Raw genomic sequence first — 23,582 nt, forward strand, 5'->3', positions numbered from 1 at the left:
AACATACATATCAATAATTACCTTAAATGTGAATGGATTAAATGCTCCAACCAAAAGACACAGGCTCATTGAATGGATTCAAAAAGAAGACCCATATATATGCTGTCTACAGGAGACCCACTTGAGACCTAGGGACATATACAGACTGAAAGTGAGGGGATGGAAAAAGATATTCCATGCAAATGGAAATCAAAAGAAAGCTAGAGTAGCAATACTCATATCAGATAAAATAGACTTGAAAATAAAGAATGTTACAAGAGACAAGGAAGGACACTACATAATGATCAAGGGATCAATCCAAGGAGAAGATATAACAATTATAAATATATATGCACCCAACATAGGAGCACCTCAATACATAAGGCAACTGCTAACAGCTATAAAAGAGGAAATCGACAGTAACACAATAATAATGGGGAACTTTAACACCTCACTTGCACCAATGGACAGATCATCCAGACAGAAAATTAATAAGGAAACACAAGCTTTAAATGACACAATAGGCCAAATAGATTTAATTGATTTTTATAGGACATTCCATCCAAAAACAGCAGATTACACTTTCGTCTCAAGTGTACACAGAACATTCTTCAGGATAGACCACATCTTGAATCACAAAATCAAGCCTCAGTAAATTTAGGAAAACTGAAATCGTATGAAGCATCTTTTCCTACCACAACACTATGAGATTAGAAATCAATTACAGGGAAAAAACCATAAAAAACACAAACACGTGTAGGCTAAACAATGTGTTACTATATAAGCAAAAGATCACTGAAGAAATCAAAAAAATACCTAGAGAAAAACGACAATGAAAACAGGATGATCCAAAGCCTATGGGATGCAGCAAAGGCAGTTCTAAGAGGGAAGTTTATAGCAATACAAGTCTACCTCAAGAAACAAGAAAAATCTCAAATAAACAATCTAACATTAGGAAAAAAAAACCAAAAAAACCCCAAAGTTAACAGAAGGAAAGAAATAATAAAGATCAGAGCAGAAATAAGTGAAATAGAAACAAAGAAAACAATAGCAAAGGTCAATAAAACTAAAAGCTGGTTCGTTGAGAAGATAAACAAAGTAGATAAGCCTTTAGCCAGTCTCATCAAGAAAAAGAGGGAGAGTACTCAAATTAATAAAATTAGAAATGAAAAAGGAGCTACAACAGACATTGCAGAAATACAAAGCATCATAAGAGACTACTACAAGCAACTCTATGCTAATAAAACGGACTACCTGCAAGAAATGGACAGACCAATCACAAGTAACGAAATTGACGCTGTGATTAAAAATCTTCCAACAAACAAAAGTCCAGGACCAGATGGCTTCACTGATGAATTCTATCAAACATTTAGAGAGGAGCTAACACCCATCCTTCTCAAACTCTTCCAAAAAATTGCAGAGGAAGGAACACTCCCAAACTCATTCTATGAGGCCACCATCACCCTGCTACCAAAACCAGACAAAGATACTACAAAAAAAGAAAATTACAGACCAATATCACTGCTGAATATAGATGCAAAAACCCTCAACAAAATACTAGCAAACAGAATCCAACAACACATTAAAAGGATCATACACCATGATCAAGAGGGATTTATCCCAGGGATGCAAGGATTCTTCAATATATGCAAATCAATCAATGTGATACACCATATCAACAAATTGAAGAAGAAAAACCATATGATCATCTCAATAGATGCAGAAAAAGCTTCTGACAAAATTCAACGCCATTTATGATAAAAACCCTCCAGAAAGTGGGCACAGAGGGAACCTACCCCAACATAATAAAGGCCATATATGACAAACCCATAGCAAACATCATTCTCAATGGTGAAGAACTGAAACCATTTCCTCTAAGATCAGAAACAAGACAAGGATGTCCACTGTCACCACTATTATTCAACATAGTTTTGGAGGTCCTAGCCATGGCAATCAGAGAAGAAAAAGAAATAAAAGGAATACAAATTGGAAAAGAAGAAGTAAAACTGTCACTGTTTGCAGATGACATGATACTATACATAGAGAATCCTAAAGGTGCCACCAGAAAACTACTAGAGCTAATCAATGAATTTGGTAAAGCTGCAGGATACAAAATTAATGCACGGGGCTTCCCTGGTGGCACAATGGTTAAGAATCCACCTGCCAATGCAGGGGACATGGGTTCAAGCCCTGGTCCAAGAAGATGCCATATGCCGCAGAGTATCTAAGCCCGTGTGCCACAACTACTGAGCCTGTGTTCTAGAGCCCCTGAGCCACAACTACTGAGCTTGCATGCCACAACTACTGAAGCCCGTGCACCTAGAGCCCATGCTCTGCAACAAGAGAAGCCACTGCAATGAGAAGACCCTGCACTGCAATGAAGAGTAGCCCCCGCTCACCGCAACTAGAGAAAGCCCGCATACAGCAACAAAGACTCCATGCAGTCAAAAATAAATTAAAAAAAATTAATGCACAGAAATCTCTTGCATTCCTATACACTAACAATGAAAGATCAGAAAGAGAAATTAAGGAAACAATCCCATTCACCACTGCAATGAGAAGAATAAAAATACCTAGGAATAAACCTACCTAAGCAGGTAAAAGACCTGTACTCAGAAAACTATAAGACACTGATGAAAGAAATCAAAGATGACACAAACAGATGGAGAGATATACCATGTTCTTGGATTGGAAGAATCAACATTGTGAAAATGTGTATACTACTCAAAGTAATCTACAGATTGAATGCAATTCCTATCAAATTACCAGTGGCATTTTTTACAGAACTAGAACAAAAAATATTAAAATTTGTATGGAGACACAAAAGACCCCAAATAGCCAAAGCAGTCTTGAGGCAAAAAAACCGAGCTGGAGGAATCAGACTCCCTGACTTCAGACTACACTACAAAGCTACAGTAATCAAGACAATACAGTACTGGCACAAAAACAGAAACATAGATCAATGGAACAGGATAGAAAGCCCAGAGATAAACCCACAAACCTATGGTCAACTAATCTATGACAAAGGAGGCAAGGATATACAATGCAGAAAAGACAGCAGCTTCAGTAAGTGGTGCTGGGAAAACTGAACAGGTACATGTAGAAGAATGAAATTAGAACACTCCCGAACACCATACACAAAAATAAACTCAAAATGGATTAGAGACCTAAATGTAAGGGTGGACACTATAAAATTCTTAGAGGAAAACATAGGAAGAACACTCTGACATAAATCACAGCAAGATTTTTTTTGATCCACCTCCTAGAGTAATGGAAATAAAAACAAAAATAAACAAATGGGACCTAATGAAACTTAAAAGACTGCAAAGCAAAGGAAACTACAAACAAGACGAAAAGACAGCCCTCAGAATGGGAGAAAATATTTGCAAACGAATCAACGGACAAAGGATTAATCTCAAAAATATATAAACAGCTCATGCAGCTCCATATTAAAAAAACAAACAACCCAATCCAAAAATGGGCAGAAGACCTAAATACACATTTCTCCAAAGAAGACATACAGATGGCCAAGAAGCACATGAAAAGCTGCTCAACATCTCTAATTATTAGAGAAATGCAAATCAAAACTACAATGAGGTATCACCTCACACCAGTGAGAATGGGCATCATCAGAAAATCTACAAACAACAAATGCTGGAGGCGGTATGGAGAAAAGGGAATCCTCTTGCACTGTTGGTGGGAATGTAAACTGATACAGCCACTATGGAGAACAGTACGGAGGTTTCTTAAAAAACTAAAAATAGAATTACCATATGACCCAGCAATCCCAGTACCAGGCATATACCCAGAGAAAACCATAAGTCAGAAAGACACATGCACCTCAATGTTCATTGCAGCAGTATTTACAATAGCCAGGTCACAGAAGCAACCTAAATGCCCATCGACAGACAAATGGATAAAGAAGATGTGGTACATATATACAATGGAATATTTGTCATAAAAAGGAATGAAATTGGGTCATTTGTAGAGACCTGAATGGATCTAGATTCTGTCATACAGAGTGAAGTAAGTCAGAAAGAGAAAAACAAATATCGTATATTAATGCATATATGTGGAACTTAGAAAAATGGTACAGATGAGCCAGTTTGCAGGGCAGAGATAGAGACACAGATGTAGGGAACAAACGTATGGACACCAAGGGGGGAAAGCAGCGAGGTGGTGGGGGTGGTGGTGGGATGAATTGGGAGATTGGGATTGACATGTATACACTGATGTGTATAAAATTGATGACTAATAAGAACCTGCTGTATAAAAAAAAAAAAGCAGTGAAGATGACTTGTTTTGGAAAACTATTTTAATTGTTTTAATTAAAAAAGTGCCTCAAGTGATATTGAAGATTCATGTAATGAGACCGAAGCATTCTTTTACATAATGTAATTTTAAATATTTACATATAACTAAATCAAGCAAGGATTCTAAAGCCAGACTGTGTGGGTCCACACCTTCCCCTTTCTACCTATGTCTCAGTTTCCACAGCTATAAAATGTGAATAATTATAGTAATATCATGTTATGAGGATTAAATGAACTAATATTAGTAAAATGCTTAAAACTGCTGGTACAGTAAACACTAAGTATTTATTGAATGAAATTAAATACTCAAGATTGCCAGACACTTTTTATAAAAATTAAAAAAAAAAGGGCTGTCATGGGTAAAACGATAGGTGACCTTACATGCTTTCCTGGCCAAGCAGTTCCATTTTTCAATCTGGCCTACATGTCTCATCATGTTTCATATGAACCATAAGATGTTCTAATTACTTGAAATATAGAAATTTTGGAAGCATAGAACTTGATTTTTTTTTCAGTAGTAGAATGTTATCCTTACCAAGACACAGAACTATGTCTTCAAAGTCAAATAATTTTTCATTTGCCCAGCTAAAGAGATGCACTGGGAAAAGCATGCTGATATCCAGGAAGCAGTCCACAAACGGTGACCCGCCTACTCAGACCTGGGAATGGCCACAGAGAAGGAGGTGGATAATGACCACTGCTACTTGTGGAAGCTCCTGAAAAGCTGGCATAAATGCTTTAGATGAGGAATCAGCAAACTTCTTCTGTAAAGGTCCAGAAGCAAAAATTTTAGGCTCTGTGCAGTTGTAGCATGAAAGGAGGCATAGATGATCCATAAGCGAATGTGTGTACTGTGTTCCAATAACACTTTATTTATGGACACTAACATTTGAATTTCATAATTTTCAAATGTCATGACATCTGATTTTTTTCTAATAATTAAAGAATATAAAAACCATTTTTAGCTTGCAGGCTGTGCTAAAACAGATGGCAGGCTAGATTTGGTTTGGCTCTGATTTGAATTGTCAACCCCTGATTAGAAGCTCTGGAACATTACTGACAACATGCTAACCAAGTCCATGACCTGGCTCTTACTGCTGCTTGGAATAAACTTATTCATATCTATTAGACTATTATAGTCTCTGCACTGGGTGTTCCAAAAATTGCTGTCTTTTATTAAGACATTCAGAGCCCTCTTCACTCTCCTTTGACGATTTCCTCTTTACTAAGATCAGTTATCTATCCAGCAAAGGTTTCTTCTGCTTCCCAACTTTCAATTATTTTTTGTCTGATGCTCCCACCCCGGCCATAAAGTAGAGAAATAAATTTGAATACTGGCACAACCACCCATTGGCTATACCTTTTTTAATCACTCAAAGAAACCCAGCTTTATTGGGATGTAATTTACATACATAAAGTTCACCAATTTTGAGCATATAAGTCTATGAGTTTCAACAAATGTTTATAGTCATATAACCATGGCCACGACCATGATACAGAACATTTCCATCAAACCCCCAAATTCTCTGTGCTACTTTGAAGTCAATATTTTTAACCTAGCTACCTCTGGCTCTTGGTGACTGACCATCTGTCATTAGTTTTGTCTTTTCTAGAGTGTCACAAAAATGAAATCAAACAGTATGTAGCCTTTTGTAACTGTCTTCTTTCATTCAACATAATGCGTTTTAAAAGATTCACCCATGTTATTGTATGTTGAGTAGTTGGTTTCTTTTTCTTGCTGAGTAGTTTTACATAGTATGAATATACCAAAATTTGTTCATTCATTCACTATCTGATGAGTATTTGGGTTTTCAGTTTTGGACCATTATGATAAGGCTGCTATAAACATTTACAGACAGGTCCTGTGTGGACACATGTTTTTATTTCTCTTGGGTAAATAACCAGAAGCAGGACTGCTGAATCACATAGTAAGTTAATGTTTAACTTTATAAAAAACTGCCAAACTGTTTTCCAAAGTGACTGTACCGTTCTGCATTTGTACCAGCAATGTATGGATACTCCAGCTAATCCACAATCTTGTCAACATCTGGTAACAATAGTGTTTTAAAACCTAGCCATTCTAGATTGTAGAATTCTGGTTGTCGTGGTATTTAATTGTGGTTTTCGTTTTCATTTTCCTGATGACTGATGATGTTGAGCATCTCTTCTTTTGCTTATTAGTTATTTGCATTTCTTCTTTCATGAAATGTCTATTCCAACCTTGGACACCGCCCCCCCACCCCGCCTTTTTTTTTTTAAATTGGAATGCTTATCTTAAGTTGTAAGCATTCTGGATACAAGTCCTTTATTAGATACATTTTTGGCAAATATTTTCCCCAAGTCTGTGTCTTGCCTTTTCCTTTTTTATCAGAAGCGCAAAAATTTCTTTTTTGATGAATTTAACAAGTGTTTTCTTCATGCTTCACTCTGTGTCCTATTTATGTACTCTTTGATAAACCCAAGGTTAATAAGATTTTTTTATGGTTTTCTTTCTAGTTTTTGTCCTTATATTTAGATCTATGAATAATTATAAATTAATTTTTATATTTTGTTTGAGGTAAGGGTTGAGGTGTAGTATTTTTGCGTATGGATATCAAAACATTCTAGCATGTTGTTGAAAAGACTATGTAATTCCTTATTGAATTATCCTGGTACTTTCATCTCTTAAAAATTATTTTGGATAGGGCTTCCCTGGTGGCACAGTGGTTGAGAGTCCGCCTGCCGATGCAGGGGACACGGGTTCGTGCCCCGGTCCGGGAAGATCCCACATGCCGCGGAGCGGCTGGGCCCGTGAGCCATGGCTGCTGAGCCTGCGCGTCTGGAGCCTGTCCTCCGCAACGGGAGAGGCCACAACAGTGAGAGGCCCGCGTACCACAAAAAAAAAAAAAAAAATTTTGGATATTCTGGGTCCTGTACATTTCCATATAAATTTTAGGTTACTTTCTCATTTTCTACAAAATACCTGCTGAGTTTTTCATCATGATTGCACTGAATCTATTCATCACTTTGGGGACAACTGACACTTTAGCAATATTCAGTGTTCCAATCTATGAACGTGATGTGTCTCTCTACTTATTTAGGTCTACCTTACTTTTAAATATTCAGCAATATTTACTAGTTTTCAGTGTCGTATACTTGCTTCATATTTTGTTAATTTAATCCTTAAATACTTAGTATTTTTGATGCTATTACAGATAGTATTAAAAAACTTTTAATTTTCAAAATTTTCAACTGCTTATTGCTAGTATACAGAAATACAATTGACCTTTTTCATGATGACCCTGTATTCTGTAATCTTGCTAAAGTTACATTAGTTTAATTGCTTGCTTGTAGATTTCAGCTATGACATTTTAAGAAAACAACCTCCTTCAGCCTTAATTTCCTCACTTAAAAAGATTAGCATTTGTGAGAAATAACAGAAATTGAGAAAAAAATTAATCAAGGAAGGAAAAAAACTCTCAAAGCATTTGGCACAGTATCTAACCCACAGAAAGTATTTAGCACTTATTAAATCTCTTCCCAAACTTCACAGTTCTTAGTACAAGTTTCAGCAATGTTGACGTGTCCAAAATTTTTATCTTATGGGCCTGATCTTTCTCCCAGGCTTGAGTTCCTTAGTCCCATTTATTTACCATATTTTTATTATGTCAATGGTGTGTTAGAACTTCAAGTACAAGTCCTAAATCAATATCATAACCTTCATTCATCCATGAATCACCTCTGCTTTCAGAAAGTCTTATTTCTGAATGAAATCATTGTCAACTCCACTATCCAAACTTTTGTAGGAATCACTGATAACTGCCCCAAACATACTTTCAAATCTAGTCAGTTACTGAGTCCTTAATAACCACGATAGCTACTGTTTAATGTTGATTATGTGACAAACTCTACGCCAAACACTAATTTAGTCTTCACAACAATTCTATGAGTTAAGTTACTATTACTGTCTTCATTTTATAGATGAGGAAACTGAGACACAGAGGTTAAATATCTTTCCTAAAGCATGCACCCAGTAACAATAGAGCCAGTACCATAAGCTAGGCAATCTACGTCCAGAAACAGTAATCTGAAACATAAATTATATTGCCTCTAATGTGTGCAGACCGTAGGATCCACTTGCTTGTGAAGATAGTGGGATTGGGTACTATTAGAGAATATTTGGGGAAATCCAAGAAATATTTAATGCTCCATTAAATGCATTAATGCACCCTCAGCATGATGTTCTTGAAAAAGACAGGTGCAAAGAGGCCAGGATCAAATGGGAAACAAAATTATGACTATGTTATTTGCTGGGCTCATAGTGAAAACCCCAATTCAGAGGTCTCTGGTAGATGTGGATGGAGAATGAGATAGGTTTAAGAGAGGCCATTAAGCCCCAGTCCCATCTTAACACGGGCTAGCTTCTGAAGACTATATACATCAGCGCATATATACTGCCAAAGGCTGAAAATTGCAAGTGATCTCCAACCCTGTTTTTCTAGTCACAGGAAAAGAGGAAGCGGAAGAGCAAGCTGTCCTCATGATTTTGACCTTTTTGCTAGAGACTACCCAACTAGAAACATGGCCCGAACAATGTCTTGGAATAGGATCCAAACATAGTAGAAATTTCTTTTCTCTAGGAAAGGGAGCGTGGTGAGTAGAGAGCAGGGTAGAAAAATCTCCATAAGTCACCATCCCCCAGCTGTATTTCTAAAACCAATTTTCCCATCTATTCCCTATGCCATCACACCAATTGAGGCCATGGTTACATGTCACCTGAGCTTCAGGTGCTCCTATTCATGGTATCTTGAATTACTCTGAATATACATATATATAGAAGTATATATAATATATATATATAAAATATGTCTATATAGATATATTACTGCCAAGTTAATTCTCTAAAATGATTTTTATCACAACACCCCTCATTGCTCACTGAAGAAATATAAGCTCTTCATTCTGACATTTCAGGCCTACCAGAATATGAAATTATTTATATTCTCTACCTAACTGTACACTCCAAATCAGTTGACTGAATTATCTGTTGTTTCCTGACAATCCTTTACTTTTTTTTTCTCCTACATTTAGGAAGGTTTATAAAGTTTTGGGACTGCCCTTCTCTCAGATCTGCATATCACAATTCATACTTCAGATGCTTATTTCATAGACCACCTCCTCTAAAAGGTCATTCCCGATACTCCTTTAAAATAGATAGGGACATTCATAGACCAGCATTGACTCCTTAAGATAGAGAATATTTTGCTTTAAAATATAAATATATATATACATTTATTCTTTCTGCTCTTTGGAAACAAAAATCACATTTTAAGTTTTTTTTCTTCTACAGTGTTATGCACAAAGGTTCAATGACTATTGAGTTGAATACTTTCTAGCCCAGCATAAGAAAAATTCAGAGAGAGATTTTACCTTCCTATTACTGTTATCACAGTTCACACTCCACCAAAGAGAAATCTGAGCACAGCATAACGTATTTTTCTCCACATTCTCCTCTGAAACTATGGGGAGAGATATGTTTTTCTTCTGCTTTCTGAGGTTCATTGTAAAGTATGGAGTTCATGATGTTGGCTCCCATTTAAAATAAAAGGAAATAAGGCAAGCAGTGTTAAACATTTGGAATTGACAGGAAGGAAGCCTTAAGTTCATCCGCATATTAAAGAAACGAGGGAGGCAGAGAACATTTCACAGAATTGTGCAATGGATACTCAAATTCTCACAGGGAAGAGGCAGTCACGGCAATTAATTTCCATTAGGTTCTACTTTAAAATGGTCAAGGAAAATGAGTTTAGCTGTATGGAATTTTACTTTAGGTACAATTATGTAGGTATAAATTTGTAACACCTATCAGATAGTATTGGCAACTAAAAATTCTTAGAGAAGTGTTTATAAAATTATATCATATTTTTTTTTTTTTGCGGTACGCGGGCCTCTCACTGTTGTGGCCTCTCCCGTTGCGGAGCACAGGCTCTGGACGCGCAGGCTCAGTGGCCATGGCTCACGGGCTCAGCCGCTCTGCGGCATGTGGGATCCTCCCGGACCGGGGCACAAACCCGTGTCCCCTGCTTCGGCAGGCGGACTCTCAACCACTGCACCACCAGGGAAGCCCTATCATAATTTTTATAAATAAAATTCATAAAAAGCAAAAAGTTAGATACCTTTTTCATAGTTCTATTCAAACGAACCCCAAGAATTACTATTGCTGTTCTTTTCATTGAAAGCTTATAAAAAGTTTGAGCCATTAGTTCAACATTTCTCTAGTGCTCTCTATCATCAAAGACATATGTATGGTTTAAGAAGTCATAAACTTTAGCTATGTCTTAGTATACCTTAATTTGTAAATGTAGTGCTTAAAATTTGTAGGATGAGAACTGGTACATAAGCCTGCAGAAAGGTTGTTAGAGCTTACAATTTCTTATAAGTGTAATGCTTAATATCTAAGGGAGCTATTGATAGTGGTGGGCAAGGGGTGGTTTCTATAATGAAAAGAGGCATTATTTACTATAATGGATAACACATATAAATGTAGAGTAGCTAGCAACATGGAAAACTGGCTAAAAAATTGTTTTCCTTTAGAAGCATTCAGTTCATAGTTTTAATTTTCAAAAATTAGAGACCAGCACTTTAGTTAAACAACCTGATTTATATTTTACAAGTGCTATTTGGGGTCCAAAAAAAAAATGTTTACTATATACAAATGATTGAATTTAATAACACATTTCCCATTTAAACATGTTGACTTATTTCTGGATCAATGCACAGTTTAACCAATGGCAAAAGTTGAGAAGTGAGTAAGAACAGACATGTCCTGTGGTAGCAACATACAGAACATTCCATTCTCATAAATGACAGGCTATTAACCATACCTTGATTTTCCTGTAAACTACTTTAAAAAACAATTTCAAAGCTAACATTTCATTGTCATTTACAGGTATATGAGTTCCTTTACAGGTTTACATATGGACAGTCTATCTGACTAGAATGATCTGGGTGCACCCTTGCCTGGAGGCTGGGAGATGCATTCTTTTGGGCATTTTCCATCTGTGATTTTGGACAAAAGGAATTCTAGAAATGGTAGGCATCATCACATTTGGAGTATCTATGAATATTCTAGCTAATAGAAGTTCATATTTGGGGTCCCAGTGAATTAGGAGGAAACATCTGAATTCTAATAATAGTATGTGGATGTCAGTTAAGTTTCACTGTTTGAAGACCCATTAACTCATTTCCTACTTTTAACAAATATACAGATTAGACTTTTCATTTGTAAAATAAAAACACATTGCCTTTAAGCTAAAAAAATCCATTTAAAAAATACATGGATATATATTTTAAAACTCACAACAATGCAAGGGAAATCCCAACAGTAAATTACTAATAATTAAAATAACCTAAGTTGAGGAAAGGGATCCCCTTCTTCAGAGAGCCTTGTAACAAGTCCAGTTATCCATCTGCATGAAATAGTTTTACTAGATTGTGTCAGAGACTGCTCCTAACCCTTTATCTTTATCGTACTGAATAGAGAACAGACACAACTGAACTTTAAAAGTCAACTAACTGGATGATGAGAACAAATAATAATAGTTAACATTTACTGAGAACTTAAAACTGTATAATAAATATCATTTAGTTTTATGATGCACAGAATTATGTAAAATATCAGTTACGTTTTCTTCTTTCATTTACAAGTAAGACACTTTAATGGATAAAAGGAATTGAGAATATTCTCACATCTGGTAACAATGATTTCTGGAATTTCTTCATATCTAGTAACAATGATTTCTACAGAAGGAGAAACTAAATGATCACATATCTGGCATATGCCATAGAAATAAACAGGTTACACATACATTTGTTAAAACCAGGAAGGGCTAAAAGTTTGCTGACTGAAAAAAATAAGTAGAACAAAAATAAAACGTGAAAGTCATTATATTATTAAAGCATTCAAGATCTTACTTACTGAATCTTAAATAGAGTAAAGCAAAATTCAATCGCTATATAGAAGAAAGCAATTATACGGTCTAAACGAAGTTAATACAGCTTAGCTTAAAGCTAGATTTTTACACTGTTTCTGTTGAAAACGTCCAACTCTATTTCTTTAACCCTTAATGTCATTGCCATGATGTTCTTAAAAAATGTTACTAAAAGTCATGTAGGATGTCTTTTAATTCATAATAAATATGCCACAACATCATATGGTACAGAGTCTAGAATCTTTAAGGTGCCATTTGCTCAACAGCAAGTAATTTGCTAAATGTCAAGTTAGTAGGTTGAAAAGATAATCTAACTTTATAGAATTTTAATAACTCCTAAAATTTGCTGATACCTTAAAAAGTTCTGGTTGGATAACTTAAAAATAAAATCATATTCCGATTGGAGGATCTGAATAAATACTAATTCAAATGACTTAAAAGGCATATGGAGTGGGTTGAATGGTGGTCCCTCCCCAAAATATATGTCCATGTTCTAATCCCTAGGACCTGTAAATATTACCTTACACGGAAAAAGGTTTTTTGCAGATGTGATTAAATTAAATATCTTGAGAAGAAGAGCCTGTCCTGGGTTATTTGGGTGGGTCCTGAATGCAATCACATATATCCTTATAAAACACATACACGGGAGAAGGTGATGTGAAGACGGGGGCAGAGACTGGAGGTGATGTGGCCATAAGCCAAGGAAAGAAAGGAATGCCTGGAGCCCCAGAAGATGGAAGAAGCAAAGAACAGATTGCCCCTAGAGCTTGTGGAGGGAGCATGGCCCTACAGACACCTTGGTTTCAGACTTCTGGCCTCCAGACTATGAGAGAATAAATTTCTGTTGTTTTAAGTCACCAAGTTTGTGGTAATTTATTATGGCAACCACAGGAAATTAATATAGTATCATTGTGAATTCTGTTGTTGTTGTTTTGGTTTCCAGAGTTCGGCTTCATTTTGCAGTACAGAAATCATTCGGAGCCACTGTGAGACAGACATCGTTGAAGCAGAGGCTCTGTCAAATAAATACTGCGTTGCAGTTTGGTCCATTGAAGAAGTCACACCTGGGACACAAAAGAAGCTCTACATTTACCTGCTTTATGATAGGTTTCTCTTCCCTCTGCTCTCATCAATTTTATTAGGTTAAAACACTGCACAGAGGCTTCCTCCAAAATGACTCTCAAAGTCTGGAGTTTGGTTAGAATTGGAGGCCCACATAAACCAAGCTTGTGGCTGTGCTGCCTAGGCACTGTTATAACACGTGATGTAAATGAAAAGGGGTGGGGAGGAATGAGGGATGCTATCCCTGATTATGGAACATTTGATTCTGAATCTCCTTAATGCCCAGAGGACAGATGGCACGCAAACTGTACTGACCCAGCTCTCGAGCAGCAGAAGCTCATAACTGTAAAGGTTACACTGATTAAAAGATACAAATACTATATCAAATTCTCTGTATCAGTATGACGTTTTAAAACTGATTCTTCACTAGAAAAAATAAGCTGGTGTCGGTTAAATTGAACAAAATGTGGGAACCTGCCAATTCTGAAGAGTCACTCCATGAAAACAAGTTAATACATGATATTAGAAAGGGGAGGAATATTTACTGGTATGGTGCTCTGCAATCTCTCAGTTTTGATTACAAAAGCAGGCCTTACAATATTGATTTCATACAATATGCATCATTTGCCAAATTTTAAGTATGTCCTAATTAGTTGGCAACATGTACTACTGTCAGTCTTCTCCACACATGTCATTTTTCTTCTGCTTCACTTCCTCAAAGTCAAACTCAGATCCCATCATCCTCTTATAGATGTCCTTAATGTCATCACAGGTCATCTCAAAGTGAGTTGTTGCATCATATGTACGGGTTATAAAGATCTGGCTCTCTGTTCCCAAATCTTTTGGTACAAGGAAGTCACTGATGCTAACGAATTTCTGCTCAGTTGGTTCCAAGAGCTCCAGAGCTGGTCTGATTTCTTTCTCGGGTTCCTTGGTCTCCACTGTTGTGCTAGCGATGGCAATGTACTTGCCCTGTGCTGCCACATTGTGTGCGGAGGAGGTCATGCAGACATAGACATCTGACTTCTGGTTGACTTCGTTCTGTGGAATAATGATCTGGCAGGAGCTGGCGTTGTTGGTGTTCTTGATGGGGTGGCTGAGGATCCAGATGACCCTGATCACCTGGCCCAATTTTCTTTTCTTTTTTTTTAATAGTTATTTATTTGGCTGTGTTGGGTCTTAGCTGTGGCACGCGGGATCTTCTTTGTGGCATGCAGGATCCTTTGCTGCAGTGCATGGGCTTCTCTCTAGTTGTGGCACATGGGCTCAGTAATTGTGGTGCTCGGGTTCTCTAGTTGTGGCGTTCGGGCTCCAGAGAGCGTAGGCTCAGGCTCAGTAGTTGTGGCGCGCGGGCTTAGTTGCCCCACGTCATGTGGGATCCTAGTTCCCCAACCAGGGATCGAACTCGCATCCCCTGTATTGGAAGGTGAATTCTTGACCACTGGACCACCAGGGAAGTCTCTGGCCCGCTTTCTCTACTCGATCAAAGATGATGGAGTAGCTGGGATCACAGGTGAGCTTCTTACAGCGAGCAATCTCTCCTTCAGATTTTACACCAATCACTTTTCCATTTTGCATAATGATTTCTTCAATTGGTTTATTCAGCACGTATGTACCTCCGTAAATAGCACTTAGCTGTGAAAATCCTGTGGCAGTTATCCAAGGCTGTAGAGTGGATGAAGGTATGGGCTTTTGCCATATCTTGCCAAAGACTCACTGTAAAGTTTAATCCTGTTAATGGTTTCACCACATGGTTGATATAAACAGTCATCAGTTCTGTAAAGTGCCAGCGCATGACCAGTAAAACCTATAACATCTTGGCCCAAGTCAGATTTCTTATACACCTCTCTCATTGCCATCTTCCTAGGATCAACGCCCTCAAAAGTTCTAGGATCGTTCCCATCAAAGTTGGCAACATACACCAGGAATTTTCTGAATCGACGTTTTTCAAACGCCCCATTAGGCTAGATGCCAGAGCTTCTGCTTCAGTGGAAGGAGCCTTGTAGATCTTTCCTCCTTTACAAACAAAGTTCCCTTCAGTCACTTGGAAATCCAGATAGCGAATGACCTGTGTAAAAAGCAGCATCTTAACCAGCTGACCATTTGCCATAAGGAACTTGGGAATGAAGTCAACATTCCAGTCTCCTCCTCTCCCCATTGATGCCGGTGGTGCTCCGGGTATTTTAAATCTTTTGTATAAATCTTCCAGTGGTGTTACAGATGATGCACTCTCTCCTCCCTAATATGGGTTTCTATCCATGTGAAGAACTTTCTTTCCATCCACTGACATTATACCTGACAGGATACATTCCATCAGGCCGGTGCCCAGCATGATCATGTACTCCTCATTCACGGAAGGGCTGGGTGCAGACTGAAGCCCAGAGAAAGGAGAAGGCGTAGCACTCCAGGGGTCGGGTGCTAGGCGGCCACCCTGAGGAGGCGGGCGGAGCGCTCAGGCCGGGCCAGCCCGAGGGAAAAGTGAAGCAGGAGCAGAGGGAAAACAGAGCTGGCGAAGAGGGAGCCAGCTGCCACCTCAGACGGGAAGAGAAGAGCCTGTTGTTTTTAATATGCATACTGGAGAGCAAAAGATGTACCTATTGATGTTGTTTAACATCACACATGTTGTGCTTCATATGCTGTTTACTGTTTACTGATGGAAGGACACAATTGTGTGGCAGAACGAACAACTTGGATGGGAACAAAGAGAACGTGTATCTACTTCTAGCCCTGCTCCTAGTAAGTGTAACTCAGGACAAGTCAGATAACCTCTTTGGATTTTGTTTCCTCATCTGCTAAATGGGTGGACTGTTTTCAATAACCTCTAAGTTTTTCCCAACTCTAAACTTTTGGGAATCTTTAAAGTGTTACGGACTTCCCTGGTGGTGCAGTGGTTAAGAATCTGCCTGCCAATGCAGGGGACACGGGTTCGATCCCTGGTCTGGGAAGATCCCATATGCCGCGGAGCAACTAAGCCTGTGTGCCACAACTACTGAGCCCACGTGCCGCAACTACTGAGCCCGTGTGCTGCAACTACTGAAGCCCATGTGCCTAGAGGCCGTGCTCCACAACAAGAAGCCACCGCAATGAGAAGTCCATGCACTGCAACGAAGAGTAGCCCCTGCCCACCACAACTAGAGAAAGCCCACACGCAGCAACGAAGACCCAACACAGCCAAAAACAATAAATTAAATTAAATACAAAATTAAGTGTTAAAAAGAGTAAGGCACAGTGTAAACATCATTATGATAAAAATTAAGATATTAAAATCGTTAACAGTGGACAGCTTGGTCAACTGAAATCTGCCAGAAGATTCATAAGAGTTACAGGATTGCATAAATTTATAAAAGGTAATTATTAAATACTTATTAAGAGTTGGCAATATGTAAAATTCTCTATAAAGTATTAGCTTTTACAAACATTCATGTAGCACCAGTTATATGTCCAGAAATGTATTAGGCTCCATGCACTATAATAGAAAAAAAGCCTGAATGGTTTATAGAAACTAAACTACGACCTATTATATGGGTATTAAAAAAGTTAACACACAAAAGTGCTAGGCATAGTAAGAGATCAATAAATATTAACTTTATTATCTAGAATAAATCTTATTTTTTCTTAAGTATCTTCTATCAATAAAAAGAACCTTATACTACAACTTTTTAATATAATATTAAGAGGGTTTATGTAGTAACAAAATTTTTAAAAGCTTAACTATCTGATTTTTATTCATGGCAACCATTTTTTTATTCCTCAAAACATACACTTCCAATCAATTCTGTTTCCTTTTTACTGAAAGAACTTTTCATAATGACTGCAGTACTGAAGTATAATTTAGAAGCAGTCTCTAAAACTGGAAGTAACGTTCATCTAAATATGCCTGCCAAGTTTAAAAATGTATTAGGAGTTAAATTGAAACATGTTGAAAATGACTCATTGTGGACCAGAATATACACTGTAGGAAATAAGAGCTCATTTACAAGTGGGAGAAATACGCTCACACTTCAACTGTGGTAATTCTCTGGACTTTCCTTCCAGTAAACATCATATTTTAAAATAATCGTGGAAAATATCTTACTTTTAACTGAAGTTTTTATGAGTTGATTTAGTCAGCTGGCATTCCAATATTTTACACATCTTTTTTTGGACGTGGATATATTTACCAAATGTAAATCTATGAAAATTTCCCCCTCAGCAACAGAGCAGCAGCCTATAAAGAAAGCTGTACAAACACACACACACACACACTCTGTGATTCAATTCATATGCATAATGACTGACCACCTATGACTCTGGATTTCTAAGAAAGCATCTTAAAAAATGTGCAGATATATAATAAAGTGTTTTCTTTCATTTACAAACACAACGTTATTGATCAGTCACCAGGAGGACATGTACTTGAGTTCTTTTTCTAGTAATACTTAGATATTTGTACTGATTCTATCTACTCTCTCTGCTTGTGACCCAAAATTACACATTTCTGACGCAGCTGGCTAGATTTAGAAAAGATCATAGACCCCACTCATCCCCCTCCACCCACCTTTGCAAAAAAAAAAAAAAAAAAAAGAAAAAAAAAGGTCTGCAAGGTGAATGGACCTGAAACCTTGATCTCACTACCACACATTCTCTCTAAGCTAATTAATAAGCCACATACTGAACTGTATCTTTGATCATAACTTTAGTGTGACCCTTAAGCTGAATTCAGTGAAAAAGTGCTTATGAATTAACAACATGTTTCCAGTTTGTTTAAATTTTCTGAGCTTTATTTCCTATTTCATCAATTATTTATTGATCAGGAAGTGTAGTAAACAGTTCATTATAGTAACTGTTGGCACTCCCTTTTATCTAGGAATTTTATCTAGAAACTATCCCTACCCTCAAACCATGTTTTAAATGATCCCTGGCAACAGCGAGCAGTCTGGGTGTGGGCTGTAAGTGGGACAATCAGCACTTTCCCTGTGGCAAATTCGACGCATAAATGCTCTGGAGCATTTCGTTGTGTATATATAGTCATGACAAAGGGAGTCTCAAGATCCTGAATTATTAAAACAAATTTTAATAAATATTTATTGCAGAAGAGATTTAGATCCTGTGTTATTTTTCATTTTTTCATCTTCATACATCCAGAGTCACTTATTGTGAAAAGAATATAGTTTTTGACCCAAACTGTATTTCTTTTCTTGTATAATAGTGAGTTCATCACATTTACAACTGTTGTCAGAAAAGACACAATTGGTCGTCTGCCGTCTTAAGAATTTATATTTTCTGTGTTTTGCTTCTTTGTTGTTTGCTTTGTTATCTATCTTTTGTTATAAGGTCTGTGCTTTCTTTTTTCTTCCCTCTCCTCTGGCAATATACAAAGGATATCATCTGTTTACAGTTTAACTAATGTTTTGTTTCCTGACTAATATGTTTAAATAGATATTTCTTGATAAAACCACTAATTCTTATGAAGTTTGAGGAAATTATAATTATACAATATTAAGTATATTATATACACACTATTTCCTCTTACCATCAATTCTCTAATTTTAGTTGCAAGTTGCTATTTTTGCCTCTACTTATGTTAAATTATTATTTTTATGTTGTAATTTCCCCATAACAATTATGATTACAATGTGTTTTGAAAGCAGAATGACAATAGTTACTGAAATTTAATTTTACATTAAATATTCACTGCCAGTTCTTTTATACCTTGACATCTCAATTCATGAGTTCTTTTTTTTTTTTTAATGAGTTCTTTGATTCTTTGGTTAGTGAGGTTACCATTTCAAGTAGGTTTTTCAGGAATGCCACGTGGGTAAGAGGCTTCCTGAGTCCTCACATGACTAGTGAGTTTTCATCACTCAGGAGGCAGAAAATGTCACCCCTCACATAGTCTCACTTACCTGAATCACACTCTTGTTTTATTTCTCTCAAATAATTGTTACTTTCTAAAATTATCTTCTTTATTTTGTCGTTTATTTATATGTGTTGATTTACATCATAGGAACGTAAATTCCACTGAGACAGAGACCACTGTTAAACCTTCAATCCCAGTGTTAAAGTGCTTGCTTAAAGCAGGTTGTTCATAAATACTGCTAAATGAATAAATAAAGTATAAAGTTATGGAGGAGAAACTTAAGCTCAACCTGCAATTTTTCCTTAGCAAATGACTTACTTATCCAGCCCAGATGCTTCTAATAATGTTCCTTTAATGTTCATATTCAATAACTTCAATTGGATTTACTACATTGCTATTTCCCATCCTCTTCACACCACCCAGAATGTGGTGAGTTCTGATAAATTTCAGAAAGAATTTTCTTTTATTGTATCTCTAAGTATTTTTTTCCTCTTTCATTTTGTTTTCTTCCATTGACACACTAATTTTCTGAATGTGGATATGTGTTGTCTGTTCTCCATGTCTAATACCTCCTCTCTAACCATCTGCATCACTTCTTTGTTGCTTTTTCTTTTCTCTTTTTGATTTGTTTCTGCTTTATAACCCCCCCCCTTAATTCAGTTTTCTGGATCTCCCTACCCCCCCTTTTTCTCTTTAATTCCTTTGTAAGTTTTGTATGTCATTTTTCTATGTAATCTTTTTCTTTAACTTTGCCAGTCACCTTCCATCTTATTCTTTGGCAAAGTCTTTGGTTTCAAAGAGTTCTGTGCTTTCTTAAATTCTTTTAGTTGTGAATAGGTTATAATCTATAAAATCTTTCTAGATTCCTAGCATAGATCTTTTAAAATGTTCTCTTTATCTTCTGCAGCTTTTATAGGACTCCTGCTGTCTCCTTCCACTTAAAAAAATATTTACATATATCTCATACTTGTCTTCCCTGAACCGCCCCCCACCCCATCACTTAATAATCTTTGAATGAAGGCAGTTCTAGCCAAGCCTTCATTTTGCCTCTTTCCTGTTTAACAAAACATTGTTTGGATTGTTCCATTATCCAATGAACTGGAGGACTAGGAAAATATTATCTGGTCAGCAATTTCCTTGCTTAAAGGTGGGGAGAAAGCTGAGGTTCCAAGTCTGGAAGCTTATGTTTGTATTTTCTCCAAATACTTTTACCCATGGTCAAGTTTATGGGATTGGAAGTTTATAGTTCTAAGCCTTGTCTCTCATATTTTGTATTTATTTCTCTCTTTCTGGGAGAGTTAGTCATATTGGTAAAAAGTCAGTTTAGACTACAAATTTCATCATAACCCCTCAGCTTTTACATAACCCCCATTCAAAGTATGGAACAGCAAGCATTCTTCTCTGCAATTTATCTGTTTTACATCTATTTGGTTTGCTTTAATACAAACCCCATCACTCTTGGTTGAGAATCTAAATCACACCAAAGGAAAAAAGATACAGCACAACTAAACAGGCTCTCCTCTAGCCTGGCATTCCTGCAGATATATAATGGAGAAAGAGGTTGAAATTTCCAGCTTTTACCCCTTCACTTTAGGGCTAAGCTGTCTAATATAATAAGAGCCTGAAGCCACAAGTAGCTATTTAAATTTAAGTTAATTAAAATAAAACATATTCAGTTTCTCAGCTACACTAGCTAAACTTCAAGTGCCCAACGTGGCTGGTGGCTACTGTTTGGGATAGGGCAGATAAAGAATATCTCCATTATTACAGAAAGTTCTACTGCAGAGTTCCAGGAGCTGCACAGAATTTCCTCTGTATACTATCCACCTCACTGTACTCTACCTGCTAAATTGTAGAGTGTTCTGGTTACACTGTTTCTGACCAAAATTCTTTGAAATTTATGACACCATATTGAGGCTTCCCTTAGTTTCCCGTGGAGATGAGAGTATCTTCTTCATTTTATTTTCATCCATATAATATTCAAACAGAGAAAATCCTAAAAATGCTCTTACAAAATCTTCATTTTTAGAAGTCCTCCATCAACTTAACATTTCAGAGTTCCCTTAAAAACAAATTTTTCTTTAAATCATAGGTCAGAGTTTCCTAGCCTATGATTTTATGCAATACTGGCTAACTTATAGTTACTTCCCTGTTAATCACTGAGAACGGAAAGAGGTATATCAAAATGGGGTATGTGACAGGTACAAGGTGCACAATTCACTAAATTTATTTACTGAATGAAAGTCTGTCTAAAGTGTGAAATTTGAAGAGAATTACGCACTGGGCTCACTGAGAAATCTAGGTTTAACCAATATGATTTAACCAATGGCAGGTTAAGAATTAAGTAAAAAGCCTGTAAACATTTCATCAGTAATGTCCCTCTAGGTTGATCTACTAATCAACATTCTTTGAAACTGATATTTAAACTGCTTTCAATTCATTACTTATTTACAGTGTTATTAATTTCACAATTCCCATGTCTCTACAAAGATAATCTTAATAAAATGTTTTGCTGAAATTGAGATACCTTCTATCACTGGCACTCTTCTCTAGAAATTCTAGTAAATACCTCAAAAAAAAAAAAAAGAAGTAAAAGTAGTTTGTCAAGACTTAATAGTTAACTAATGGCGACTTCTGGTTTTCACCATTTCCATTTCTAAATGCTCACTATCTGTTTAATGATCTGTTTTAGAATGTTCATAGTGGGCTACATTCAAGTTTACTGATGTATATAGTTCTAGAATCTTTCCTCTTCAGTGTTTCAGAGCATAGGGACATTTGTTTACTTCCTGTCTTCTGGCCTTGGTCTGATAACAATGTTTTAATAAGATAACCAACAGTTGCTCAAGTTCTTTCAAATCTTAGGGTACTTAGGGCATTAGCCTTCGAGAAGAAGCTTACATCTTCTTTGAGATTACTGGTTAAGGCACCAAGAAGGGCACAGTGATAGACAGTAATAACTAGCATTTCTTTAGAACTTATAGCTTACAAGTGTTTTCAAAAGCTGTTGTCGTGTTTCTCAAACACATATTTGATGAATGGATAGTTTACGATTATTTGGGGGGTTTTGTAGGAAGTACACTAGATACTAGGAGTAGAGGGAGGCAAAAAAATACGTCTTCCAAAAAAAAAAAATCTCTCCAGGTGACTGAAATTCATCTAGATTTGGGAACCACTGATACAGTAAAATGAAGACGAGTCCTGGGCACTCTTTTCAGCACTTGAACTGCCTTCATAATGGAAAGTTGTAAGTCAAAATGAACATGGTAAGCTCTAATCAACTGAAATTGATATTTGTTGAGAATTACTTACATCAAAGACACTGAGTAGAGGCCTCACCTTACTAGAGAAGCAAAAATGGGGAAGAGGAAATCTCTGACCTCAAAAAAAACCCCAATACTTCAGAGGAAAGACTTGTAAACAAACACACAATTATAATATAATGCTAGAAAACAGAGAGAAGAGACTTCAGCATTTCTGACAGGAAGTTAAGGTATGCATAGAAGACATGATCATGGATTTCATTCTTACCAAATGAATGGTTATCTACCTAGTAGATGAATGGTAAGATACATGAGCAAGGGAAGAGAAAAGGTCATTCCTAGCAAAGAACCCATAAAAACACTTACAGAACTTGAAGAGATCCGTTTGTCTTGAGTAAATGGGGGAGAATCAAAAGAAATATCTGCAACTGGGAAGATAGGCCAGAAGTCTGTGAATGACCCTAAGAGCTAAGCTGTGTGCTGTATGGATGCCATTCTGCTGAATGACATAATTAGGGTTCTGAGTTTTAGAACAATTACCCTGGAAGAATAAGTGATGAAAATAGGACTAAACTGAAAGCGGCGAGATAGTTCAGAGACTATTATAAATAGTTCAAGCAAGAGAAAAGAAAGACTTGACTAAAGCAGTGGCACCTGGGATTAAGAGGTGGGAAAAGATTAGATATATTTAGGAATTAGAAAAAACATGATATTTGTTTAGTTTAAGTGTTCAGAGAGGCCTTTCTGGACTATCCTATCATGATATACCCTGCTGGAGCCATTATTCCTCCTCACACAATCTAGTTCATAGCAATCATCAAAACACATAATTATAACAATTATGAATCTGTTTGCTTATTTTCCATTTACCTCAATTGACTCTCAGCAGGGGCAACCTCCCATTTATTGATTTATTTATGTACATCAACATCTAGCACAGCAAATGGCACGTGGCAGTTATCAATAAACAACCTGTTGGTTGAATAAATGGGAAGGAGAGTGAGGAAAAAAAAGTAGTTGTGAACCACCAACTTTCTTGTTCAAGTGTCTTGGCAAATGATGATATTAGGATGCAAAACTATGGCAGGAAGAAAAGGTCTGAGCAAGAGGATTAAGCGAGGGGGAAAGATGGAGCAACGAATTGAGAGGTTATCGT

At 36.8% G+C, this 23,582-nt stretch overlaps 1 protein-coding gene and 1 pseudogene across 5 annotated transcripts in view; both read right to left on the bottom strand.

Moving 5' to 3' along the window:
• PIBF1 (progesterone immunomodulatory binding factor 1) overlaps positions 1–23,582 on the bottom strand; it is a 213,458-nt gene that overhangs the window by 106,761 nt on the left and 83,115 nt on the right. The window lies entirely within an intron of this gene.
• Positions 10,339–20,379, bottom strand: LOC113625286 (rab GDP dissociation inhibitor beta pseudogene; annotated as a pseudogene).

The sequence above is a fragment of the Aethalodelphis obliquidens genome, unplaced genomic scaffold, assembly GCF_003676395.1.
Source record: "Aethalodelphis obliquidens isolate GAN/ISIS:26980383/991018 unplaced genomic scaffold, ASM367639v1 scaffold15, whole genome shotgun sequence".
Lineage (NCBI taxonomy): Eukaryota > Metazoa > Chordata > Mammalia > Artiodactyla > Delphinidae > Aethalodelphis > Aethalodelphis obliquidens.